This window comes from Seriola aureovittata, chromosome 14, assembly GCF_021018895.1.
Source record: "Seriola aureovittata isolate HTS-2021-v1 ecotype China chromosome 14, ASM2101889v1, whole genome shotgun sequence".
In the NCBI taxonomy this organism is placed as follows: Eukaryota; Metazoa; Chordata; class Actinopteri; order Carangiformes; family Carangidae; genus Seriola; species Seriola aureovittata.
The window spans coordinates 13,237,144-13,254,185 of record NC_079377.1 but is presented as its reverse complement, the minus strand read 5'-3'; the positions used below and the strand labels follow the sequence as shown (position 1 = coordinate 13,254,185).

At 40.6% G+C, this 17,042-nt stretch overlaps 1 protein-coding gene and 1 long non-coding RNA gene across 2 annotated transcripts in view; one reads left to right on the top strand and one right to left on the bottom strand.

The window, feature by feature from the left end:
• Positions 1-8,149, bottom strand: part of zgc:171482 (zinc finger protein) — a 51,005-nt gene extending 42,856 nt beyond the window's left edge. The window contains exon 1 of the mRNA XM_056394867.1: positions 7,534-8,149. The gene's annotated coding sequence lies outside the window, so the exon portion shown is untranslated. The remainder of the gene's footprint in view (positions 1-7,533) is intronic.
• Positions 7,801-17,042, top strand: part of LOC130181096 (uncharacterized) — a 56,619-nt gene continuing 47,377 nt past the window's right edge. The window contains exons 1-2 of the long non-coding RNA XR_008829523.1: positions 7,801-7,930; positions 11,430-11,477. This is a non-coding gene — a long non-coding RNA (uncharacterized LOC130181096). The remainder of the gene's footprint in view (positions 7,931-11,429; positions 11,478-17,042) is intronic.

Below are 17,042 nucleotides of genomic sequence, written 5' to 3'. Positions count from 1 at the left end.
TTCTCCTCTTTGAGTTGTGTAGGGAGCATCTTGATATTGACTTTCAAAAATAGTCACATGCTCACATAATGCTTCTCATCTCTCTGTCTCCCTTTCCACAGTTCTTCTACCTCCCTTCTCTTCCAGTGGTGGAAATATGGCCTTGAGGGCAGAGATTATTCATGAGGAATGGTTTAGGCTAGACTTATATTCTCTTGGGAAAGAAGCAAGATAAGCTATTATATTATGCACCTTACTACTGGAAAAAATTGCAGTGCATCTTGAAGTTAGAGACACTCATTCCTCCGAGGGATACTTGCTGATATTGTTTATATTCAAGATGGGTGTATATATTCATCCTTGGCTCTCGCATACAAAAGAGATCACGATCTTAATGAGACTTTCTGATTAAATCAAACATGCAGACATTCATGGTTCCCAGATGTTATATCCCACTGAATGTAGTGATACCCTGAATTTTGTTCCTACACCACCATGAGGTACAAATTTATTGGTTTTGAGTGAAATGTGTCAAAACCAATTGGAAGGATTGCAATGAATGTTTGATACACACAGCCATGTCCCTCTCAGGATTGGAAGTGTGATAACTGTGCTGGCCATCTTAGTTTTCAATTAGCCTCTTAATCAATTTCCCTGCAACTGATGACATTTCTGTCATCTTCGGTTGTACTTTGTGCTTAGTGCTAATTAACAAATGATAGCATGCTAAACAAAGATGGCGAACATGTTGAACATATACCTGCTGAAAATCGGCACGTTAGCAATGTCATTGTGAGCATGGTGGCATGGTGATGTTGGGATTTAGCTCAAAGCAGCAGGTCGTAAGTGAGGCCTCACAGAGCTGTTAGCATGGCAGCAGATTGATTGACTGAGGTGAGATACAAGAGTATCTGTCCAGCTTACCATCACAGCTTGTTGAGTTTCTACAGTCCAAAAGAACATCAAGGGATGGGGGATAAATGAGATCAAACAGGAGGACCCAGTAATATCTTAGGGCAAGGAGGTTTATAAGGCAAACTATTCATCTCATGTATTTAGACCTTATGACCTCTCTGCCTTTATGAGACCTTTCTATTCATGAGGATAGTGTGGTACTTTTATCTCTGAAAATCTCTCTCCCCGGGCCATTAGTTGTTAATGGTATTAATAGCAGAACTGTTGCTTTAGGCCACAGTATGGATTCATTAGAGATTGAATAAAGACCATTATCCAAGTTTTCCCAGTTTAACCGAGCACATCTCCGCCCTCCAATGTCTGTCTGGGTGTGTGCGCGTGTGTTCAGTAACAGACTCTAAGGCATAGTGAGTTAATGGTGGGAGACAAAAGGTGGCCTGAAGTTTGAATGGGGGTGGTTATGTTACTGTAACATATGGGGGATGCTATGCTGGATGGCAACAAAACTGTTTGGGTCTGTCTGTTCCATTAGCAACTAATTGCACAGTTTTTAAACTCTGGTACATTTTGCCTTATGCTCTTATTGTGTTTAGTTTAACTTTCCTGATAGTTTTCATCTTCACATTTTCCCCTTGAAAGCTTTAGGGCATTATAGACTAAACAGTAGTCTAGGTTTTTTGCACGAAGACACCTACATTCAGTGCGTAAGTGTACTAGACCTGAGACTGCAGTGATGTCAGAGCGTCGCCTGAAGAGCCAATAAAAGCAAGAAACATGGTATTGAACTGATCACAAAAGTACAAGCTTCAAGGATTCTGGCTGTTGGCAGCAACATATTCATCTCAGTATAATACACATGCTGCCATACACACATCTGCCCTCTTTGGTAGGGAGTGAGTGGAAAGGGGATCAGAGCAACGAATAGTAATATAAGAATTCAATATTTTCATCAATGTATTTTCCTAAACCCAAACAAAGGCTCACACATGAGCAGTATTATACTTTATTTCTAAGTACAGTATGTGTCATACTTGTGAGCAAAGCTGAGATGGAGCAAACAGATTTCCCATGAGGCAGCGTGCACCTGAAGACACAAGACATGCATTACCTAAGAAACTGAGCTGGAATGAGACATACAAAAAAATAAATCCAATTCAGATATTGGAAACAAGAATAAGAAGTGTAAAAGAAATCAGGCATAAAATTGCAATGAGTGGAACAACTGAAGTGACACAAGCCAAATAATATTTGTAATGACTTTCCACTCACCATATCTCTCAATCCTCGCTCGCTCTCACTCTTCTTTCTCTTTGTCTCCACTATTGAATTGATATGACTGCAGCATCTAATTAGCAATATGACAATTTTCATCTTACTAATTAGTAAAGTAAGCCCCTTCTTCTGTGGCACAAAAGGCTCAACCAATACGATATGACTCGGTGTAATACATTTGAATACCTGCCGCTTACTGCAAGTCTGGTGCTTTGACTATAAAGCAGGTGTATAAATAGTTTCAGTACAATATGGCCGAGAGTTGATGATGTATTTTGGTCCTTAGGGGACATGTTAACAATTTTCCATGTGGGATTGACTGTCAATCACAGGGCTCCCATTGTATATATGTGTATGTGTGTTTAAGTGTCTGTCAGTGTGATTATGTGTGTGTGTGTGTGTGTGTGTGTGTGTGTGTGTGTGTGTGTGTGTGTGTGTGTGTGTGTGTGTATGTTTGCTTGAGTTAATGTAAGCTGCCATGCCTGCAGGGATCCCCACAATAAGCCAGAGGTAAAAAAAACAAAACAAAAAAACAAAACAGCTCATTAATGCACCTTTTGTATGAGGTGTGTGCCTCCGCATGTGTATGAGTGCAATATTTTCTTTTACGTCGTTTGTTCATACAAAAGCTAACAAATACACCCTTGATTGCTATTGTAAGCATGACCAGCTGCATATGTAACCATGCTGGAGTTATATATGTACACCAAGGTCAAGGTATAGAAGTGATGAAGGACAATTCCGCTTATTTTCAGGCAGGGCTGGCTGTGACGATCGATTGTGCTTAACTTTCACAATGTACTGATTTTTTGTTTATTCAGTTTGCTGGGAGCACTGTTCTCTAAGACAGTGTGAGCAGTGTTACAATGTAAGGATTGTTTTGAGCTTTTGGCTTCAACTGTTAGAGTTTGCTTGGCCCTTGAGTGTGTGTTAGAGAACAAGGCTGATCAATGATCAAACAAAGGCAATAAATTCCATGTTGAAAATGACCTGAAAACAAAAGCAACTAAAACTTAAAAACTAAAAGCTATTTTAGATTTAGCTGAAGGTAAATCAAATAAGATCAAATGAGGGGAAAAAAATAATCTGGAAAATGAAACTGAATCAAACGAATCTGAATCAAAAGAGCATCGCTGAAGTTTAAAATAATATTCCCACACACACCACCCTATAACTGCCCGTTTCAGTCACATGAACTCTGCCTCCTTTGCCATTTGAGTCACAGAATATAATATGTTTTCTATAACTGCGAGTTTGATAAGAGAATCGAAGCTGAAATATTTTGTTTTCTCTCCTAGAAATATTTCCAAGAGAAGCAACAGAGGCCAACAGCCTTCACACGTACAGCTCAGATTGTTCCATAGAGTGGCAAGTTATTTGTTATGAGTTATATGGTCTCCACATGCACACACCACCCCCATCTATAAAGCTAGCTCGCAAGCATATAAACATCATACTGTGCTGTGTAAATTATGACCAAACACAGTCACACACAAAGAAATATGCTATTGATATGTATGAGCTCAGACTGCATGCTGTGATAGTGCATCACACAAACACTCACATTGGCATGGACTAAATAGGGCATGACCTTGCAGCACGTAGCCTATATAAACAGGAAGCTGTGAGCTATGATCAAGTGTCTGCGCTTTCTTCCACATGCATCTGGGTCTCAGTGTGTCTGTGAGGACGTTTATGAAGTTTTGAGAAAGCAAATGACTTATTTAGACAAATTCAAACAAGGAGAGGAACGTATTCTACATCTGATAAGCATATTTTTCTTTCCTCATTCACTAATGCACCGACAGCACCCAATATACCCGTCTCTCCTTCCCTTATTCCCTCCCTGTCTGGCAGCAGGCCAGTTTCCGAACATGGTGATGGAGCAAAAGAAAATTGATTTCTAAAGAGCTTTGTCGGCTATGCCCGGATATGAAATATGCAACCAGTTATTAGTCTAACACTGATATTAACATAACACGACAGCTGTGTCAAGATATATTTTAAAGATGTCTCTCTTGTTCCCTCCGAGAGATACATGAAATGGGCTAAAAATGCTAAACTACCACTTGTTCACGGCATACCAAATCATTATTACTGCTGCACAATTGTGATGATATCTGCTTTGTTAAAGAGAGAAAGACGCACAAAAAGCTCTTTTGAGATGGTTGGCACTGCACTGATGCTGCTATGAGACAGACAGTCAATATCTTGATCATGTACACAGGCACAACGGGCATTTTCATATTAGTTATTATGCAGCTATTAATGAATGTACAATAAGAAAGGTCAAATGGCCCACACACTGATGTACATGGACACACACACACGCGCACACACACACACACACACACATGCTGATGCACCCATGCAAAGACTCACACGCACACAGTCAGCAGAAAGGTCACAGCATACGGTGTGTGAGAAAAAGATATTTGAAGAAGATGTGCTGCCTGTTGCTATGGAGCACTCCTAGAGGAAAACATATACACACACACACACACACATACACACACAGAAACACACACCTACACGTGGTGCTCTATCAATCTTAAAGAAACTAGAACAATTGCACGCCTGTGAAACAAACATGCACACACGCGCACGTATATATGCACTTGCTCAATCAATCCCTGTCCTATTGAACCCTGCAAGGAAGCAGCAGCAGCCACTTCTCAAGAGCATCACTGCCAAAATGATTGCTCTCGCGCTGTGCGTGTGCATGTGCGTGTGTGTGTGTGCGCGTAATTGTTTGTTTATGTGTGAGTATGCATATGCTTTATTTGTATGTATAGAGGGAATGCAGACACTTTTCAAGAACAACACTGCTTCTCTGTTTATTCCTTTAGGATTGTGTAAATTATGCCAGTCGGTTAATCAGATTCCTCCCCAGATGCAGTTCAGAACCTCATGAGAGAAAGACAGAAGAAGAATAAAATAGGCTACTCTTCCTCTAGATGGTTTAAAGCTGGCGGGAGATACACTGCATATGTTCCACTTTATGAACATGCTAATTAACTTGCTTTGTTTTTTCAGTGATTTCTCTTTTTTTTGCTCACCTTAAAAGCTTCACTTTAGAGTATTAGCTCTGAGGTATATAGTGTAGGACATGTCAACTGGCATGAATACAAGCTGTTACAATTACATAACATTACCTTGTCCTGGCTACCACATATTCTACTAAACTTAAAGGGGACAAGACGATGAAACAGACAAAAACATTATCTTCAGTTGTAACTAAATGGAATATGAAACAATAAGTCGTTTTTTTAGCAATCAGTCGATCCAGGGAATTGTATCTGGCATCACTTGAGATAATTGATTGATTGTTAGTCATTTTTCCATGATTTGCTGCTTTTCATTGTCTTGCATGACAGTAAACTGAAGAGTTTTGGGTTTAGAATAAGGCTGCAGTCAACGATCAGTCTCATTACAGATCCATCTGCTGATTGTTTCCTTGGTTTAACAATTGTTTGGTCAGAAAATAGTGAATGATGTTTATTGTAATTTCTGTCTTCACATATCATGTTTGATTGTACACTGGATTTCTCTGGGATTTGGAGCGTAATCGTACACAAGACAAAGAAAAGGAGTAAACCCTAACAATTTAGAGGCTTGAATGAGGATATATTTGGCATTTTTGCTTGAAAAATGACTTATGATTAATCAGTTACCAAAATAGTTGCTGCTGTCTGTGGACTCAACAAATCGTTCCAGCTCTGGGTTAGAACTGTTCGGGAACCTTTCATGGAATTCTTTTACTAATTTCTGCCATTTTTGTAGACCAAACGAGTAATTGATTATCTGGCATTTAGTTGCAGCTCCAATATGTTGGAAAAGGTGCATTTCTATTCAATTCTATCCTAGCTCTGAGACACCCTGCAACTCTGTCTGCTGCAGTGACCTGATCTCTCGCACTGACTTCTGATCAATAACTGTATGTAAACAGAGTATGAAGCTTCAGCTTAGCGCAGACGGTTGGCCTGCAGGTGGAAGAATAGACCCAGTGCAACACAGTGGAAATGGCAGGATATAGACAGACTGTAATGACTGCAGCTTGGGGTTAAATGTCCTTTTCTGAGGATTGAAGTGACGGTGGCATGTGACAACATAAATTAACAGAATTGTTTTACTTTGTGACACTTCATTACATGTGTCTTAGTGAGTGATATATGATAGCCTGTACACTGTGTGTGTGTGTGTGTGTGTGTGTGTGAGTGTGTGTGTGTGTGTGAGAGAGAGAGAGACAGGCAGGCGAGTGCTGTGAAAAGGCCATAAGCTGGTATCATCCTGACACAGACGCCCAGTATGAGGCTGACTGGACATTCTTCCCAAAGTGACAAATACTTGCAATGAGCGGTCTCTCAATGAGATGGATGGGAGCCAGTGAAATGCGATGCAGCTAGTATCAGAATTAATCCATAATAAATCTGGCATATGCATCATTTTCATATTTCACAGAAAGTCATTTACTGAAGGTGGGGCAGAGCTTGGATTTGCAATGGTGTGAAAGTTTCTTGATCATGAGGAAAGTCCCTGCATGTAATTCAAACTACAGCAGGTTGCCAACTTTTTCTAAATTCCCTGAAAAACTACACAGGAGCTGAACTGATTAGTAAATTATTCGAATTGTTAATCGCAAGAAAAATGATGAAGCACAAACTCGGACCTGGTTTCTCTCTGGTTTCAGCTTTTCCAAGGAAAGCAAGGTCTACTTTTCTCTGTCTTTGAGTCTCTGCAAACTGAATATCTTTGGGTTTTGCACTGACTGTTGTTTGGACAAAACAACACCTTTGGGGAACTCACCTTGGACCTGTTCTCAGACATTGTGTAGACCAATCAATGCATCGATTATGAGCTGATAATAAAAAAAAAATTATCGTCAGTTGAAGCCCACACAGTGAACTAAGCCACATTAGCCCAACACCTCTTGGTCGACACCCTGAGGTAATTTTGGCATCAATATACCCAATATATTAATAGAAAGTGTTGCTTTTATCAGAAATTGTTCTATAAAACGCCAGAAGGACATTATAACCACAACCAGGGAAACTGTGAGCAGTATATGCTGCACATTAGGAAATGTGTATTAAGTCCATGCCTCAGATTTATCCACAGATCAAAAAGAAAAATACCACAAAGTTTGCAGATGTTGCTACAAACTCCACTGACACTCGCATTCCCAGCAGGAATCCCATACAAATATTGAGTTATTTTTTCAAGGTGCGAAAACTTTCAGCGTTCTGCATAAAACAGACGTCAAACAAACCAGCAGTCAGAGAATGAGGTCAATACCGGTCAGTAATTAATCTGTTGAACAAAGTCTACTGTCAGTATCTCCCATTCATCTCGGAGTCCATCACTCACCTTGCGCAGAGGCAGTGACACCTCTTCACAAAACCGTCAACCATCCGCCAACTGCCTGTCCTTAATCCTTCAACGCACCTGTGCCGTAAAATCCGTCAAAACTTAACGAGAGACTCGTCAGGCGGAGCGTCCGTGGTAACGTTGATGCTCAATGCAGATATTTTCTTTATTTTTTGTTTTCTTCTTTTTTTCTTTTTTTTTTTAAATCGCGCCGTCCCTTCCAAAAAAGAAATTCCCTCCTCCTCCTCCGCTGCTCTCTGTCGTGATGCGCGTGTCCTCTGGCGACTCTCTGCTCCGTGTAGTAGCGCGGACGGAGGTAGGAAGAAACGGAGCTCTGTTGATATCATCCACTACTACTCCGACCAAAAGGCACGGCTGAGGGAGAACAATAAACAAAGTAAGATATCCCAGGGAGGGAAGAGGTGGGGGGGTGGACAGGAGAAGAAGAAGAAAGTGTGAGCAGCCTTCACCGGGATGAATGAGAGACAGACAGACATAGAAACAGACAGACAGACAGACAGACAGACAGACAGCGCTCTCAGCTGTGTACACTGAATGCTCGATTTGCAGAGAGAGTGAGTGTGGGAGCACTGGTCGAGTGAGTAGGTTTCCGCGCAGAGCACCCACATGAATTTGTCTTACATAAAAATGAACAGAGAGACAGAGAGAGCGCCCAAATTCCCCGTGAAGTCATCACTGCGATACTGATGTGGTGTTTTTTTTCACTGGCTAATTGGTGTTTATGTTGCTCAGGTGTGTGACGATCACCTCGTCACACACAATGGCGTTTTACACTCTCCCATGATGATGTCTGTATGTTGTTAGAGTGGGGACTGAAAGTAACGTGTCTCTGGTGCTCGGTATTAACCAAGTTGTACTTCATGGCTTCCAGCGGTGTGTTGCAAGTATAGCTAGGTATTTCTGCATGATAGGTGTTTCTGCATGATTTTCCCAGCATGCATTGGAATCAAGACAGGAAAGAGTCCTGGACAGGTCGTCATGGATTCATATTCATATTCTTAAAGTGATTTAGATTGAATAATTCTCCTGTGGTATTTTTCTTTAACAAAGTCTAAAATATTAATTGTGCTATTGATCTAAATGTTAGAGTGGTGAAACAACTAGTCCATTGACAAAAAACGTATCACTCATTTTGATAATTGATTAAACATTTAAGTCTTTTATCAAGCAAAAACGCTGTGCATTTTAATCCCTTATAGTCAAATACAAGAACTGGTTGCTTTTTCAGTATTATGTGACTGTACATTGAATTCTTTTGAGCTTTAGACTGTTAGTCAGACAAAACCATCAATTTGAAGACATCATATTGGGCTTAGGGAACAAGTGATGGCCTTTTCTCTGTTTTTCAGCTCCTTATAGACTCAACAATGTAATAGAAATAACAAGTAGTTGCAGTCCTATTATTATAGCCAACCAAAGAAAATCACTTCACCGTAGTTCACTTTTCCTCTGGCTTCCTTTGATGTTAAGCATGCTGATGTTAGGCTGAGCACCTGAAAGCAAGAGACTGACTTGTTATCAGATAAGCTACAATATGAGGATGTCACTGTAGGTCTGATTCTCCACCCACACCCTCGTGAACACAACACACACAGATTCTACAAATCATTATCTCAGCGAAACCAAATTGCTGTAAGTTAACCCATATTTCACAAGGAAGTACTTCTAAGGAATTTGAATAAACAAACAGTTGCCTTTGAATCCCAATCAAACCAAGACAACATTACACAGCAATGAATCACAGTCCAACTCACAGAAACCCCACATTTGGTGCCAGAATGCTTTGCACAGCCAACAATAACCATCCTTGATCTATCAAAAATGGCATTAATTCACCGTGGACAGCAAACACTTCCCAAAGCAATCATATGCACAAAATTTAGAGCTTAGCTGAAAAGAATGACATTGCTATGCCCCTTTTTAAATAATTTCTCTGTTCGATTATCCCAAGTCTTTTTGAAATGCCACATTTTCTCGCTAGTGTATGGATGTGTATTCATTCTGGGAGAATGGGCGCCTATTACACGCTTTCAGAGGCTGTGACAGCAGCCCTCAGTGAGGAAGCCAAACACTTCACAGCTCAGACAATGTACCCAGGCAGACGCACACATACACACACACACACACACACACAAGCATGCGCTCGCAGATCCAAATATACACGAACCCACTGACACAATGCACATCGACGAGATGAAAGGGCCAATTTATCAAACCACCAGCCAAGGCAGGCCTAAGGACGTAGAGTGCCAGCATTGGTCTGGAGAAACAGGGCAGGATGTGCCTGTGTGAGTGTGTGTGTAACATTGTGTGACTTGTCTTTTTTTCCTTGCCTTAGACAGTAAAGTCGTTCCCCCTAACACAACATGCACCATTGCCTTTGGCTAATTTTCCCAAGTCAAATACATCATCTTTAATGCTGATGCCAGCTGACGTGGCTAAATGACAAGATAATTTATAGTTCTTTTGTCAGGTGCTTTGGTTTAAAGAAGAGAAGGTGTGCATGTTAGTCTGTTAGAAAGAGATGGAGAGTGAAATGGAGGGAGGGAGAGATGGTGCGCGGGTCTGTCCCATGTTATTTCTCATTAAACTGAGAGATCGATGTTCATTCTCAGAGCTTTACAGCATTTACAAGCCCAGACTAATCCACTATTAGAGAGCTGCATGACAGGGCTGCAGAAAAGACAGAGCAGTGCGGGGAAAGAGGTTCAAATGAAAAAAATAACAGCACCAAAATTTTTCTAACATCTGTTCATTTTCTTTCTGAACATCTCTGAGTTTACAAAGCATACTGTTGTGTCATGGCACCCTCACGGCATGGCATTGATCAGCTGTGGGATGTCATATTGTCTTGAAACTGTTCGTCTTTGTAAGGAGAGAGAGAGGTAGAGACAGTCACCGAGAGAAAATGAATAAATTTGATTTCGAACTCTGACAGTGACAGATGTGTTGCGTCAGCTGATATCAGCCAATATCGAAATATTGGATGGTGATGTGATCAAAGCTCTTTCAGTACAGTACATAATCACATTTTATTCCCTTTGGACATTTCAGTCCCTCATTTAACCACCGATGTTTTGGAAATCAGTAATTGATTTTTATAAATTAATCTGTAGAATCGATGTGTTGGATCTGGATCATTATGTCTTGAGGAGCTCTTCATCCACCTAAAATTGACTTTACTCTGGTCTGTATGTATAGCTTTAGTCTTTCACAATGATATAAATGTTCCAGACTTATACATGTTGACAAGAAAAAAGTTTTGAGATCACTGAATTATTAACAAAACACAAATTATATAATAACATCTTAAGTATAAATTTTTGGCAAATAAAGTCGTGAAATATTACTAATGATATTAGTAAAGTTAATGATAATATTATTGTTAACTTGTGCAGCACTGGCAGGACCCTCATCTTCTGCATTACAAATGAAACTTGGTTGAAAGCTGGGGCTTTAGAAAGATACTACAAGAGCAAAGAGAAATCAGCAGAGATTAAATTGATACACCAGATTTTATTTCCACTCATCTGCTAACTCCCTAGCTGAGGCCGTGTTTATATTTAGATGTGAATATGTGCGTGTTTATGTGTGAGGGAGAACATTTCAAACGTTAGCCCCCTGATTTTGTGATGTCGGCTTCAGTGCGGTGCATCTGTTGGGTTTTGGCTGCTGGGATACTGGCCCGGTCTGCTTGATACTGCTCCAAGGTCCGGGGGCAGCCTGCTGGCACTGCCAGTTGGTGGCAAGCCTGAGCAGGGTGGGCTGCCCATTATAATTGGAAAAACAAAAAAAGAAAAAGCAAGGACAGCTCCAAGAATCACGGTCCCAAAACTATTTACAAAACTGATATGCTTTTTGTTTGTTCACCACAGGTCAGAGACACAGATCTAGCCTGACAAGGATCACCGGGACACACAAAGGTATGTGCCTGAATGTGTGGCGTGCATGCGTACGTAGTGAGGCAAGCGAACATAGAACCACGAGGATACGGACAAATATGGGTCCATGTTCTCTCCAATAAAGTGTTTATTGGTAACAGGTGAGGGGTAATCCAGAGAGAGAGAGAGATTTGGTTTCAGGAGCATCAGCAACTCTTACACTTCCAGCTCAGATCACTTACAGTCATATATAGAGGACAGCTGACACTGAGAGCGCACAGAAGCTAAATCAAAATTAATGTGATGCTGTCACCACTCTGAACACCAGACGACGAAGAAAGAGCGAGGACAGAAGAGTAATTGATATCTACAGCATCAACTCAAACACAACTTCACCTTTGTGATTAACATCTTCTTCCTTTTTATTATCTACAACCTATTAAGGCAACTCAAACATAAAGCCGTGGTCTTCTTTTTATTACAGAGATGGCAATAAATGTATGTGCCTTTTTAGCTCACATAAGGGAAATTATAGAACATGTTTATACATGAATAGCTCCTTAAGCTTCATTTAATTCTAAAAGACTTGTCACTTCATTTATTCAAACCCTGCCGGTATTAAGTTAATTCACTGCTCAAATCATTAGCTTTTAATCTTCCCATATTCTCATTATGACGAATCAAGAAACCGGTGACGAAAGTGACTTTGAGTGACCTCGATCTGGTGTGCTGTGAAAATGATTTATAGTGAGGTGGCAGACTGATCTATGCCAGCCCCACTGCGCAAACATGATACTTGTCATCAGATGTCTAGAGCTGTATTTTTACACTAACAACACCTGCAGGCTTGGAATATGCATGCAATTCTGTCATGTGGTTGCAGGGTTAGAAACAAATTATTCGGAGAGTTGTGAATCAATGTCTCTGTTATTTATTTATTTATTTAATTCACACTACACATTTCATGGCAACACTCAGTATGTCGCAGTAACATGAAGTACAACTTGTAGTTTGTTTTTTCTCTTTTCCTTTACAAAAAGGAAGCAGTAGTCTGCCGTCATAGCCACTTGAAAGGCGTACTTTCCTCATTAGCAAATAATCAATGCATTGACTTTTGTTGACCTCAAGGCATTTTTCATGTATCCCATGGCACTGCGAATACTGTCCTCCTTTTTCTAACCCTCTGCTCTTCGGTTGGTAGCTACGGCCATCTAGAGGAGAAAAGAGCACGGTGCAATTATACCAAATGTCCCCAGACCTCATTCGCCTGTGACCCCCTGAAAGCTTTTGTGACAGGTTATACAGTATATTATCACAACTTGTGATATATTTGTGACGCTTCGCACTCAAATCGTCCAGTAACTTAGAAAAAAAAAATACAAATGTTAGGAGTGTACAAGAAAAAGAAACATATTATTGTACAGCAAAAATAAGTCTATTCCTTTTTTTTCCCCCTTCCTCTAGAGTTTAATACTGGGAATGGTTGTAGTGTTTATTTCAGGTTGGAAACAGCTTTGGATTTGAGTGACAGAGAAACACAAGTTAATACATTGCATAGAAGGGATCTTACTAATTAACCTAATTATTATCAGGATAATCCAAACGTGTACAAAGGCTTTTTAGCATGATTGATTAAAGCAATACACAGTTATTAAATTATACTCAGCTGTACTTTTGAATCTTTTTCTCAGCATCTTCTTTTTATGTCCAAAACAATGACTGTTGTAGGAAGCATGATAAAACACAAGATGGCGCTAGAGCACTGCTGTTTCACTCCATACTTGTGGATGCAAGAGGAAAGACAAGTGAGAGAGCATGAGAAAGAAAGACAGAGAGAGTGAAGTCGGAACCTCAGCAATGTTTTATGATGCACAATCAGCTGAGTGCTTCCATTTAAACCAACATTAATTAAATTTATGGTGAATTGAGTTTGCACACTGGAACTGCGTTTTCTTTACTGAAATCACTTTGAGTTGATTTACTCCATCTTTTCCACTTGGTTGCCCATAATTAGATCCAAATGCCTCAGTCCTCATTACAGATGTCTCCCTGGAATTTAAACACTTGTGTTGACTTGCTGTTCATCTGTCTGCATGTGTGCTTTTGTGTGTGTGTGTGTGTGTGTGTGTGTGTGTGTGTGTGTGTGTGTGTGTGTTTGTTGGTGTGTATGTGTTTGTGTGGGAATTGAATTATGTTACACTACAGACATGCGTTTACATTCTGTGTGTAATGCTGCATGTGCACTTCTCCATGCTGGTTGCTGAGCATGCTTTTGCAGTGGGTCACTAATGTTCTCAGCCTTGTATAGTGCTTTGCTGCCTGGCCAACAGTCTGTGTGACTCATGTTTGAGCTCCTTTCTGGCTCTCACTGGGAGTTGGGGTCATCCTAATCCCTTAAATCCCACTTTCTACCTCATCACATCCCAGCCCTCCACTCAACGAATCACTCCCAAAGTTTCCTTTCGCTCCAGAGCATCTTATCTAGATCTCGTTGGTATATTCAAGCAGGAATACTGCACCGCGGCTATACATTTTCCCACAAGCATCAGATTATAAAGATGCCCATGTGCATGTATGCGTACACACACATTGAATTGTATGTATTTACATGGTACAATATGTACATAGGCATGCCTACGGTTGACTTTGACTTTACACATTAATCTCTTCATCATCATTTCCAAACATGTCGAACTGCAAGCTCTACCTAAGCTCTGTGAATTTCCATTCCCCGTGTATCCATGCCGCTCTGAACAATGACATGATCCTCAAATGGCTTTATTCTAAATCCCCAGAAATCCGTAACAACCACCGGCATGAAAGTAAAGCAGGGTAACCCTTTCCAACAAGCCATTATTCTCTTTCTTCTAAACAAAAGACTCTTGGCTTTCCGGCTAACGAGACTGAACTCATGGTCTTGTGGTTGGAACTGAACAAAAACATTTACAGGGACCGTATGCTGCAGGGTCTCTGTGTAGTCACAACCATGTCTGCGTGCATGTGTGTGTGTGACCATGGGTGTCCATTTGAGTGTGTGTGCGTGCTTATTTGTTGAGGTTTTTTGACCTGCGCTTAAAATTTCCTCTCCGGCAGTCGCTTCGTCCAGGAGATGATGAGATTACTATAGTGGTTTGAGGGTCTACCTGGGGCCTACAGCAGGGGCTCTGTGTGTGTGTGTGTGTGTGTGTGTGTGTGTGTGTGTGTGTGTGTGTGTGTGTGTGTGTGTGTGTAGTGGGGGGGAAACTTGTGTAATCTAGATCAGAACAATACAGTGGAAAAAAATCAATAAATTCATGTTACAAAATCACCCATCCACCCATCCGCTTCCTGTGCTTGCACTCACCGCACTCACAACCAACAACAACAACAGCAGTGAACTGACAAATACAGCTGCAAACTCCATCAAAGAGAACACAATCATGCTGCCAGGTACAAAAACGGCTTTTCTACGATCACTTTTGCAGAAGATTGGCTCACTTCCTTTTTCTCTCTTTGTTACAAAATACGATTGCACATCACAGCCAAACAGTTTAAAGTATCAAAGCTGCATCCACATGATGCTTCCGTTCACATCTGGTGTAGATTGAATTAATTATTTAGGACAAAAAAATAAATAAAATAGTTTTTGACTGAATTCAACATGTTGGACACATTTTGATCCAAGAAAATTAAAGGGATGGGTTGTTTGTGTTGGTTTCTGAGAAGTTTCAAGAGTTCAACAGTCAAAAGTGTGAGCTGAACATTTAAATGGTGATAATACAGGAATTAAATGTGCACATGGTTTTGTGTTTGTGGGTTCATGACCAACAGTGATTTTCGGTAAAAAATGTTTCTCACAGCAATGCACAGCTGGATCCGGGGCTTTTCAGATCACTTAGAGCAAACTGCAAAAAGAAAAAAAACACACTTTCACTTTATTTTCCTTATGTCTTTGTCAAAACAGTCTGTTTGTCTTAGTCTCAGTGCTCCAAGGTTGATCATTACTAGACAAAGAAACATATTTTTCTGGTTTTGAAACTTTGCAAAATCATTTGGCTATACATCTATACATAAGTTAATAATCCTGCTGATTGGCCTGAAAAATTTGCTTTGGTCAAATGACTTTTGAACTTGCATGACCCACGGAGCTCAGGGAAAAAATGGAGGGAAATGGATACATAGAAATGTGTTAGACAAACAGGCCAACTGGTGAAATGAGCCCTGGATTGCAAGTGTTAAAAGAACTGCTGTGGTAAAACTAAAATATATTACATGCATGCATATTTAGAATTTTTTTAAATGCAAACACTAAATCTTTCTTCTTCCATCACTCCTCAAAAATTCATAAATGTGACAATATCACCTCAAAGGACTGCTCCACCCTGCTGTGCACCTTGGGATCTGCAGTGCATACTTCTTACCTTGTTCCTTTAAGTTAGCCAAATGGCCAATTTGGCCTGACCAAACAGAAAATTTAATATTACCCTGCAAGTGTTTAAACAGACAGTCTAAGAGAAATGGAAGTGGTGGCTTGTTAAAGCCATCAAACAGAATTACCTGTGAGGGCTACGCTAACCTCACTGTATGTGTACTTTGTATGATGTGTCCATTTGTGTGAGTGCGAAGACTGTTATTCTGCTAATTCAATATCCGACATTTCCTACATTTTTCTCCTCCAGTTCTGGTGTGCTTTGCCAAGACATGATTGACAGCTGTGCCAAGGCAGTTCTGTCTGATGCGTGTTTGGCCCTTGCTCAGTTAGTCAATGATTTATGTTTCTCAGGTGGACACAAAGTTAAGCATCCTGAGAAACATGTCAGATGATGCAGAGGTCAGCAATGTCATTTTTGTATGAATGTTATGCTTAGATGATGCCCCTCAGGTGAGTGTGGGTTTAAGGTATCCAGGGGAAAGGCTCACCTTCCTGCTAACTGCACTGTAGATCCATCACAGTTGCTGATGATGAGCTGTTTGCTTAATCGCGCCTGGATATCCGTCAGTCAGCAGACTGCTGACCACACCGTCACATGTGCCTCCTCTGTTTGATTTCTGCTATGTGTCCTGTTGCTTCACATCTGCCCCTGCGAGGGTTTTCTCAGTATGTTTTATGTAACATCCTAGAAAGCCTCATTTCTCCGTCCAGTCTGAAGTATCCTCTAACTGTGTGACTACTGTGTAGCAACTTCAGTCAAAAGTTGATTACATAAAGAAGGGATTTTCGGATTGTGCCTATTATGCTTTGTTTGCCTGTGTGTTTGTTTCCCTTGTTTCTCCTGTTATGTGTGTGTTTTCTCATGCATGCATGTGTGGTTCTGTGTGTGCCTCTGTGTGGGTATACCGTGTATATATAAGCAAAGTGCTATGTGTGTGTTCTGGCCTACTAATGAAAATGTGTCCCTTACTGACGTGGCATTTGGAACAAGTAACGTTCTGGAACAAGATGTTTAGCGAGACAGAGACATGTGTCATCAGCCAGGGACAGGGTGGGGAGGAGATTTATGGGGTGCTGAGACTGACACAAGCCATACTCATGTTGCTAATGTTCATTTAGGCTTTGTGATAAAGAATAATCATAAACACTTACAGCCAAGAACCTCCCAACACACACACACACACACACACACATAA